We start from the raw sequence: 10,449 nt of genomic DNA, 5'->3' as shown, positions 1-10,449 counted from the left end.
TTATTTTATTATTTAATAAATTTTTAAATTTATTTTTTAAAATAAAATTTTCTTTATACCTTTTAAAAAAAAAAACACTGACCAGTGACCACTGACCCCCTGCCACAGGGTGAGTGGGAGCTTCAGATGAGCCCTGCCTCATCCTCACATTTTGGGAACAGTTAAAATTCAAGGAATCACTCTGGCTTGCAGCTTTTAATGATGGCAAATCGTGTCTGTTCATAAAAATTAATCATTTATTAAGCAGACAAGAGATAGCAGATGAAAGATCTTAATCAGATTTACTTACTACATGGTATAAACCTAAAGAACTACTAGTAGATTACAGCATAACATAAAACAATGCACTATATTGAGGTTATTGAGGTAGCTATACTAAAGATGGTGAAAAAAATGAAGTTAATTAGGAATCAAATGGAACTTTGCACCGAGATGATGATAATGTCCAGATTCCTTCACTTAACCCCACGGGAGCAACCACAAAGCAGTGTCCCTACTCATGGCAGACACTCCACACATTTCTGGTGGAACTCAAAATGTCCCTCAGACGTTTTTGGAGGTTCCAGACCCAGGTCAGAAGCATTTGAGACCCTGGCAGGCAGCTGGAAACAGCTGTGATTTTGGGTTTGAACCATGGAACAATTTACCAACCTTGCAGGAAGAACAAGAAGTCACAAAAGTTTAGATATTATAGTAGAAGTAGTCACAAAGTAGAGGGAAGAATATTTGAGTGCTGTACAGCGGGGGTTTAATGCTTGTACAGGGGGTTTTGGTTTTGTACATGGTGGACAGAAGTTGTAAGATGGATTTGGAATTTGGGCCTGCCCTGTCCTTCCTCATTCTTCTTCCTCACCTCCATGTTCTTGGTGATGTTGGCACTCACAGATTGGTTTAGAGTAGAAAAGCACCATTTAATATAGGTAATAGGCATTGGGAAAAACTGCAAACATGTCACACGTAATGTCCCATATAAAAGACAGCAGCAGCCCTGGGCAGGGAGAGCAGAAGCAGTCGGGGTCAGAGAGGATGTCAGGGTGTGTGTGTGCCTCTGCCTGAGCTGTGAGCAAACCACAGCAGCCAGAGGAGAAAATCTTTTAGCTAACTTGCAATAAACTGCCTTGAGACCAAACAACAGAGACTGCTGAGCCTTTCTTTGGAAGCACAGGTTGGAGGAGTGTGGGAGTCCAGGGCTTCCCTCTGGCTGCCCTGGGACCTTGGCAGGGGTCAGGAACCCCCCTGGACAGAGACCCAGAGACACTGGCTGTGATCTCTGGCCATGGAAAAGAGTTTTCAATCTTACAAGATGAATTACAAGCTCTGAGTGTTTGATTTAAGTAATAAAAGTGTGGCACGGGTGCAAAAGTAAAATTTTAGGATTCTAGATTAGGGGCCCAAAGAGGACAAGATGGAGGAAATTGGGTGTGCCTTGTCCTTTTTCTCCTTCTTCATGCCCTCCATGTCTCACTGTGGTGTTGGCATTTTTCTGTTGGTTCAGGCTGGGGACACACTGTCCAACGTAGGTGACAGATATTGGCACGTTCTTGTAAATCCAGCCCAGGGAGTTTCTGGTATTTAATGTTTGTAACATCCCACTGAGGGCAGAGCCCCACACGCTGCCCTGCAGGACAGAGCTGGGCAGGGCAGCAGAACATGTTAGAGATAAACAGAATAAACAACCTTGAAACCAGCACAGACCAGTTATGGCTTCTGCTTTGGCAGAGGGGCTGAGAGAGAGACTTTACAATCTCAGAATCATCAATACCTCAGAGTCCGACAGAGGAGAAGTTTTTTCACCACACAGAGCCACCCCATGACCTAGGGTGGTCTTTGACACATTTCCACTGAATATAAAGAAGATTTCTGCTTTGTGAAGGTTTGCTGTGGTTTTTATAAAGTTTGCAAAGTGATGTGCCTGTCTGTCAGAAATCCAGCTTGTCTTTCAGATCTCACCCCAACAGCAGGGTGTTTTTGGGGATATGCCCGACCAGTATTAAGCCCAAAATAACCAATAACCATGGGCCCAAAGTGTCTCTCTACAGGAGAGCTTGAGTTATCTGCCCGTGGGACAAACAACAGAGGAGCTCCTGTGGGGGAATGCCCAGCTACAACCTTCTGTTGGGGTGCTGGGGACACAAGGCAGATGATGGACTTTGGTTGGCACAGGGGATTTGAGAACAGGATGCCTTGGCAAGAGCAAACAGAACTTTGAGAATTAAATCAAGATTGCAAGAAGATCAAATCAGATGGATTTACCAGAAAAGGAAAATTACATCAGGCTTCTGCAAGCTAGAGATGTTTAAAATATGTAAGTTTGTGTGAATATTAACCCAACCACTGTGTAAAATACACTACCCTCCCTAAAATAGTATAAAAGCTTTTGTGTCCCACAGTAAATCAGATTCTGATCACCAAATCAGTCTTCCCCATCTCTCCTAATTGCTAGCAACCCCCTGCAGATACTTTTACATGGGGATAAGGTCCCCTCTCAGTCTTCCCAAGGCTGACCAGGCCCAGCTACCTCAGCCTGGCCTCACAAGAGGGATTCCCATTATTTTCGAAGCCCTCCACTAGACAATGACAATTTGTGATCATGTGTGTCGTGTGTGCTACTCCTGTGGAGAAGTTTCTTGAAATTGTACAGCTCTGTAGGCCTGGAGGAGAGGACCCTGAGGTCAGACCTCGTGTGGTCTGCACCCTCCTGCTGAGGGGCAGTGAGGGGCAGTGAGGGCAGGTGTCCATCTCTTCCCTCTCATGACAGTGCCAGGACTTGAGGAAATGGCTGGAGCTGACTAAGGTGAGGTTTAGGTTTGATAGCAACAAAAACCTTTTCATCCACAGGGTGGTTGAGCATTGGAAGAGCCTCCCCAAGTCCATCTGAGCTCCGGAAGTGTCTGGAGAATGCTGTCAGACAGATGCTGTGACTCTTGGGGTGTCCTGTGCAGGGCCAGGAGCTGCACTGGATGGTCCTGACAGGTCCCTTCCAGCTCAGGGGTCTCTGTGGTTGTGACCTTGCAGCCCTGCTTTGCTGACAGCCCCTTTGCCAAGGTCCTCACAGAGCTGACCTCCTGTCACGAGCCCTGGATATAATGGGTGTGATGCCTCACAGCAAACCTGCTCTGAAACAAGACAATTACTCTTGTGTTAATGAGCAGATTATTTTGGCCCTAAATTGGGAGAGATCAGGAGCTCACTGCAGCATGTCTGCAGTTATTGGTATCTTGAGTTTACCTCTGGGTTTCAGTTTTTCCAGCTCTTCCCCTGTGCCCTTGCTCACATCCCTGGCTGCCTATTCCCTCTTCTCAGTGAAGTTTCTTTCCAAGACACTGAGTGCAGACGTCCCAAGGCATTAGAGTTTCACCAAGTTTTAACTAGACCTTTGTGTTCAGCTGGGTCCCTCTCAGGGGAGTTACTGGGCTGTAGAGAATTGGGGAGAGGCCCAATCACCAGCTAGGCTAGGAAAGTTCTGAATCTCAGGAGTGAGTCTAATTGCAAAAGTTCTTGTTAGCTCCAGTTAATTGCTCTTAGCTGTTTACCAAACACAAATATTTCCTTTTCTGAAGGAATGGCAAGATCACATCAACACAAATTTAGATGAGACTGGGAATACTGCTCTCCTTTGGTGCTACACCCTTGTAACATCAGAGCTGGAGAGTTAGGAGTTTTAAAAAACTTCAGAACAGCTCCAGGGGCTGTCAGGACATTGCACTGTGTTCATGAGGCCAACATGCACCTGCCTCCTAAGAGGCCTGGTTTACCTCTGCCCAGAGATTAGAAAATCCCAGGAGCAAGGACCAAAGGGAGGCCAGAATCACTTCCCAGAAAGAGACAGATCATGGGTACTATTCCTGGCTGGTGTAAGTCCCTTTAACCAAAGCTATTGCTCAGAAGTTCAAAACCACATGTTCTAGTGTAAAACAAAAATATGTCTAATAGAGCAAGCAGGGCAGGATGTCCTCCTGTATCTCACAGTGTAAAATGGAGTGAATTCAAACTCCATTTTTTCTGAAATCACTCATTTGCATCCTTTTCTCCTTGTAGTTTTATTGTCTGTATATTCTCTCCTTGATAGCTAGCACAGTGATAGCAAAACATCACCGAATGTCCTGGAAATACTCAGACTAAACCTCCTCTTTCTCACCATTACCAGTACATAAAGTAATAAATGAAAATATTTACTCTCCTAACAATGTACTGATTCCACTTTTCTCCCCAGAATCTCCATGTATACATTAGGGGTTTTCACTGCTCAGCTGTGCTTGCACAGAGCCAAGGCCTTTTCTGCTGCTCACAGTGCCCTGCTGGTCAGGAAGGTGGAAGGAAACCTGCTGAGGATGAGAAGAGATGGGGAAGACTTTGAGGTGGTCAAAGAATCTGATTTTATTGTGGACTACAAATGCTTATATACTATTTTATGGAGGCTAGTAATGTCCTACTGCAATGACTGGGTTTGTTAAAAACCAAACTTATAAATTTTAGACATCTCTAGCTTGCAGAAGTCTGATGTAATTTTCTTTTTCTGGTAAACCAGTCTGAAGGAGGCTTCTTGCAATCTTGATTTCATTTTCAAAGTTCTGTTTGCTCTTGCCAAGGCATCCTGTTCTCAAATCCCTTGGCTAAACCAGGTGAAAAGTTGAAAAGTCCATCATCTGCCTTGTGTCCAGGATCCCAACAGAAACCCAGCTGGGACAGAGGGAAATTCCACACCAGAGGACAGAGTTATCAATTGGGGGAAGAAGGAGGAAGGGGAATATTTTGACTGATGGAATTTGCTTTCCCAGGTAATGTTGTATCCATTATCTTGGATATATTCTTCATCCTTTTCTTTCTCTACAGCCCCCATTAACTCTGCTCTGGCCTTACCCATTTTTTTATCCCTTTGCTGACTCATTTCAGCACATCTGAGTTAACCTGTGCATGTGGCCTTTCCAAACCTGTCAAAGCAGCTTCTCCTCTCATGGAGACACGTGGCTCTGGTGTCATTCCTGACCTTTGGCACTGGATCACTGTTCCAGAACTCTCCATGGGTTTCTCTGTTGTTCTGGCTTTGCCTTTCCACTTTGAGACATGCCTGTATCCTGCTCCAGCTACATTTGCCCCACCACTGACCATTTATTTCATCAAGCATTGTGGCCTTTTCATTGACACCCTCAGCCTTTAAAGCCATCTCGACCATCTGCCCTTGTGCTGTACATTTCTACGGGAATTTCCACCCCAAGTTGTGCCAATTTTTGCTGCCCACTCCTCCAAATGTGTCCATAGTAGTTCCATGGTGGACTGAAATGTCCCTTCCATACCTCCCTTCCTGCTTTTCCTCCTTAGAAAATTACTGAATTAAAACTTACCAGAATCAAGGTTTTGTTCAGCCAGTGGAGCTGTGGAAGTCAGTGTCACCTGTGCTCTGCTCTGTTGATAGCCACACATCACAAACTCTTTGCAGCTCTTCACAGAGAGTTTTCAATCTGCAGTGTGCTCCTTCTGGTGTTTTGCTGTGTGGAGAAAACTGTTACCAAAATCTCTGGGTGCAGATCAGGAAAATGGCCTTAAACATACTCACATGTAGGAGGTCACCAGGCAGACAAAAGGATAATTCCTGCTTGCCTGAACTCCCTGGGGCAAGTGGATGCAGAAGTGCACAGCAGGAAGAAGTGTATTTAGGGGAGAGTGTCAGTGTCTGTCCCACAGGACACAGTCTGGTCCAGCTTTTTGAGTTAATTACATCTGAAAGTTCCTCCACATTTGCCTGGGAAGACAGCAACAAAAGATCTTTGATGAATTTGACTGCAAGAGGCTGTAAGATTCACCCAGGCCTATTTCTTAAAGCACTGGAAGATGTAAATCTGGCCAAGGACATCAGGGGTAACAAAAGAAGCTTCTGTAGGAGTAAAAGCAGAAATAAAAGAAGAACCAGGGACAATGTGGATCCTGCCAGGAAGGATATGGGGCTGAGGTACTCAACTTTTTTTGCCTCATTCTTCACCTGCAAGAGTTCCAGACACATCACATGAGCTGCAGAAGGTAAAAGCAGTAATTAGGGAGATGAACTTTGTGCTGTACAACAAGACTGGGTCTGAACATTTAAGAAACCTGAAGGTTCACATGATCATGGGGTCTGACAAAATACACCTCTGGGTCCTGAAGGCACTGACAGAGGAAGAGGCTGAGCCACTGTGCATCGTATTTGAGAGGTCACAGCAGTCCAGTGTAGTTTCCCTGGACTGGAAAAGGGGAAACATAACACAAATATTATTAAAGAGATATAAGGAAGACACAGGGAACTAAAGGCCAGTCAGTCTCACTTCAGTGACTAGCAAAATCTTGGAGCTCCTGGAAACTCTGCTAAGGTACATGGAAAATAATGAGGTGATGAGTGACAGCCAGTGTGGCTTCACTAAAGGCAAATTGTACCTGACAAATTTGTCTGCCTGTTGGATTATGCCCTTTGCTGACTTAGAGATGGGGTAATTGAGAGTTGTTTTAAAGATTTTTATTCCATTTTCAGTCTCATGTGAAGGGTGAGACAATACAGATGTTATAATTCACACCATAACAATCAGAAGCCAATTATTTCCTAATTGGAATACATTATAAATGTATCTTGGCCTATCAGCTTTTGCCACCCCATGCTGTAAATGCCTTAAAGCCAATCATCTAAAATTACCCCTCCTGGGTCCTGCTACATTGCATAAAGATGTACAGTTCTATTGCATAGTTCTGTTTCTCCAAAGTATCTCGTGTTATTTGCAAGGCCATCCTTTGAAACTTGTTTCTGGTTCCATTTCTCTCTCAGCAATGTCTGTCCTATCCCAGGGCATTTCTGAGCCAGCATTTCTTATCTCAAGGTTTGCACACAGATGCACTGTGTGAGCCTTCTGCCAGGCTTGGAGAATTCCCTACAAATCCACTTCTCACAGTAGCCCTGTGAGGGGGTGACAGAAGTGATGAACCAGGGAAGGGCAATAGGCATCAGCATCCTGGACTTGTGCAAAACATCTGACATCCTTGTCTCTGAACTGGAGACAGATGGAGCACTGAGATCACCTGTGTGTGAGGAACTGGCTGGATGGTCACACCCAAGGAATCGTGGTCAATATTTCATTGTCCAGGTCAGGAGAGTGATCCTTGCCCTCAGCTCAGCACTGTGAGGGCACCTCTGGAGCGCTGGGCTCGGTTCTGGGCTCCCCAGTGCCAGGCACTTGTGCCCCTGCTGGGCTGAGCTCAGCCTTAATTCATACAGAGGTGATGCCTCAGGTTTTAGCTTTTCTATTTTTCAGGTTCTGTGCTGCTTTAGTGTGTGGGTCCGGGTTTCATATGAGGGGATGGTGAGCTCTCTGCACAGAGCAGGGAGACAAAACAATTCCTGCTCCAGCTGGGCACCAAGGACAGATGATCCAAATCTCAGCCCAGGAGCCCAAACACTGTGGGCTGGAGAGAGAAAAACAAGCAGGATGGGAGTGCATGGGCTAAAGCTGGAATTGGACGATGAACTCCAATACACAAATGGAGCAGAACTGATAAAAGTGAGAGACCCCGTGACCTGTGGGGCATTTTGTGACCATTTTGGGTCACCTGGGGTGCAGCCCTGGCTGGGCTCTGGTGCTGCCCAAGGTGGATCCATTGAGGCCTCCTGATAAATCCCTGCTTTATTCTTTATCTCCTCCAGTCTCTGTTCTAGGTCAGCCTTCTCAAGGCATCAGAGGGAGCTGGGCAGGCTGGGGAGATGGGCCTGTGCCATGCTGTGATCAACAAGGCCATGGGCAAAGCCCCACATGTGGGCCAGGGCATCCCCAGCACAGGAGAATCTGAGGGACAATGAACTGACACGAACCCTGAGGAGAAAGATGTGGGGCTTTGGGGATGGGGGAGCTCAGCATGACCTGGCAATGCTTGCTTGCAGCCCACAAGGCCAATTTCACCCTGCTCTGTATAAAAACATGGCCAGCTGTGGCCTTGCAAATGAGACTAGATACTAGGTCTTGCAAAAAAACATGAGATACTTTGGAGAAATAGAACTGTGAAAGATGCACTGTAGTAGGACCCATGAGGGGTAATTTTAGATGATTGGCTTTAAGGCATTTACAGCATGGGGTGGCAAAAGCTGATAGGCCAAGGAACATTTATAGTGTATTGTAATTAGGTAATTGTAATATAGTGTATTGTAATTGTATTGTAATTAGGAAATAGTTGGCTTCTGATTGTGATGGTGTGAATTATAACATCTGTATTGTCTCACCCTTCACATGGGACTGAAAATGGAATAAAAATCTTTAAAACACCTCTCAGATATCCCATCTCTGAGTCAGAAAAGGGACAAATCTGATAGCCAGCTGGTCGAGGGAGGTGTTTCTACATTGCTTAATGCCAAGCCTGTTCCTCAGGCTCATTCACTCACCTGCTGTCACCAAGATTTTCCTGACGTCTGACAGCAGGGACACATCCTGGATCTGGTGCATCCTTAGTGTAACTTCTGCTGAAGCTCTCCTTTGTGCTGAGAACCCCTGAAGAGTGTTTCAAGCTGCTGCTGCTGCTGCTGGCTCGCAGGCAGGGAGAGGCTTGCAGTGAACACTCCGGGCAGCAGATGGGAGCAGCAGCCTGGATGTGCTGGATTTGTCACCTGGAGAGACAGGAATGCCAACTCCTGGAGCTGCTGCTGTGCTGGGAGGAGGTGGGGGAGGCTGTGTGGGGGTGGTTCAGCAGAGTTGCAGAACTGTGTCACAAGCACTGCTGGAGGCATTTCTGGACATGCCTTTGTATACAGCTGCAAAATTCACTGGCAGTGGAGAACAGTGTGGTAAAGCTGACCTCTGTCTCCTTACTTATATTCACTTCTGCATCACAACCTGCTCTGGCCTCATATTTTGCTCACTACCCCAATCTAAAGACTGCTAGCCTATTCTGGTACATCCGTTTCCACCCATTATTTACCCATGTCCATAACAACTTTTTTATAAGCCTGGAGTTGCTGTGCCCTGGTCCTGTCAAACCTGACCCACAGCATGAATCTCTATTTAGAGGCCATAACTTCCATGCTGAGCCAGTGATTTACCATGCTAGAGGCTAGGTCATCCCAGACTGATCCATCCTGATTCATCTCTGACTTCTCCACTTTATCAGCTTGGCCTGTCCCACCCCCAGCCAGTCCTCCTGCATTCACCAGCTGCTCTGGCTGCCAGAGTCCCACAGCCCTGGGCAGGTTCAGCTGCGTGCCTTCTCCTCCTCCAGGTGCCAATTAAAATGCACAGCCCCCTGTTCCCCCAGTGGGAAAACTCATTCTTGGGAATTCTTTTGGATGCATCACACTGAATTTCCTTCAAACACTTGCATGACAGAGTCTGCCAGGGAGTGAACCTGACTGCTGAAGACAACAAGCCATGATTCCTGTTTTGCGTTTCCTGATTACAAATCCACCTCAATTTCACATCCCTGCAAGTAAAAAGAAGTTTGTAATTGATTTATACAGATTTGTAAAGGCTCTGAGTGTACAACCTTATGTATGAAATGTGCCAATTTTAAGATTTATTTTGCCACGAGGAACAATTTACATCTTCATTCCCCTTCCAGAAATTCTAAGGCTTCATGAGCCTTTGTCCTACAGTGCCAATACTCTGTTAGTGCCAGTTGTTTAAAGACAAGGGTTTCTGAAGGTGGCATGACTTTTAATAGGGTGACAAACAAGCAGAAAAAAAATCATTCCCATGGAGAGCATGGACCATAACTTTTCCTTATGCCTTGCCTGAGTCCATTCAGTTTAACAAAATGACAAAGCTGGAAATCTGGATGCACAATTTTCCTTTGTGGAGTCTCTGTGGACAAGCACATGGAGCTGAAAAGATCCTGGACATTTTTTCTAGGTAGTGTGTCCTACTAAGGAACATGAGGAAATGGCCAGTTCCATTTTTCCTTTTCAATTCTCTTTTAAGCTCTGAAAGGCATCCTGGTTCAGCCTTGCTCCTGGGTTAGGAGCTGCTAGAAATTAAGAGATGGGACTGTTTTCAAGCTCAGAAGGATTTATTGCTCAGACAAACATCACTCTCAGGGGCTGTGAGGTTTTAGAGGAGCAAGCATTCGGCCACAGCTCCAGAGCAGTCACAAGTTCTCTGTTACAAGGCAATAGAGAACTTTCTAACCCAAAGGACAGCTGCCACAGGGTTTATTTGGCTTTTCTAACCTACCACCTTTACTCACCTCTGCTGCACTGGGGGTACTTTTGTCCAAAGGGCTTTGAACTCACGTGCATACATTGGCTTCTGTGATAATTCTGAACTCTCAGCCTATTCCACACAGCCACACCCTGACACTGTCACCCTTCACCATCTGCTCAGCACAGTTTGGCACTCACTGAAGGCATATTCTCACCTACACCTATAGAAACATAAATTTATTAATTTTCTGCTTAATAGCTGAGTATTGTATTTTTACACCAGTCTAAGCTTTTTCCAAGGCTGCAGATCA

Source organism: Lonchura striata, chromosome 25 (genome assembly GCF_046129695.1).
Source record: "Lonchura striata isolate bLonStr1 chromosome 25, bLonStr1.mat, whole genome shotgun sequence".
Lineage (NCBI taxonomy): Eukaryota > Metazoa > Chordata > Aves > Passeriformes > Estrildidae > Lonchura > Lonchura striata.
This window is presented reverse-complemented; position numbering follows the sequence as displayed.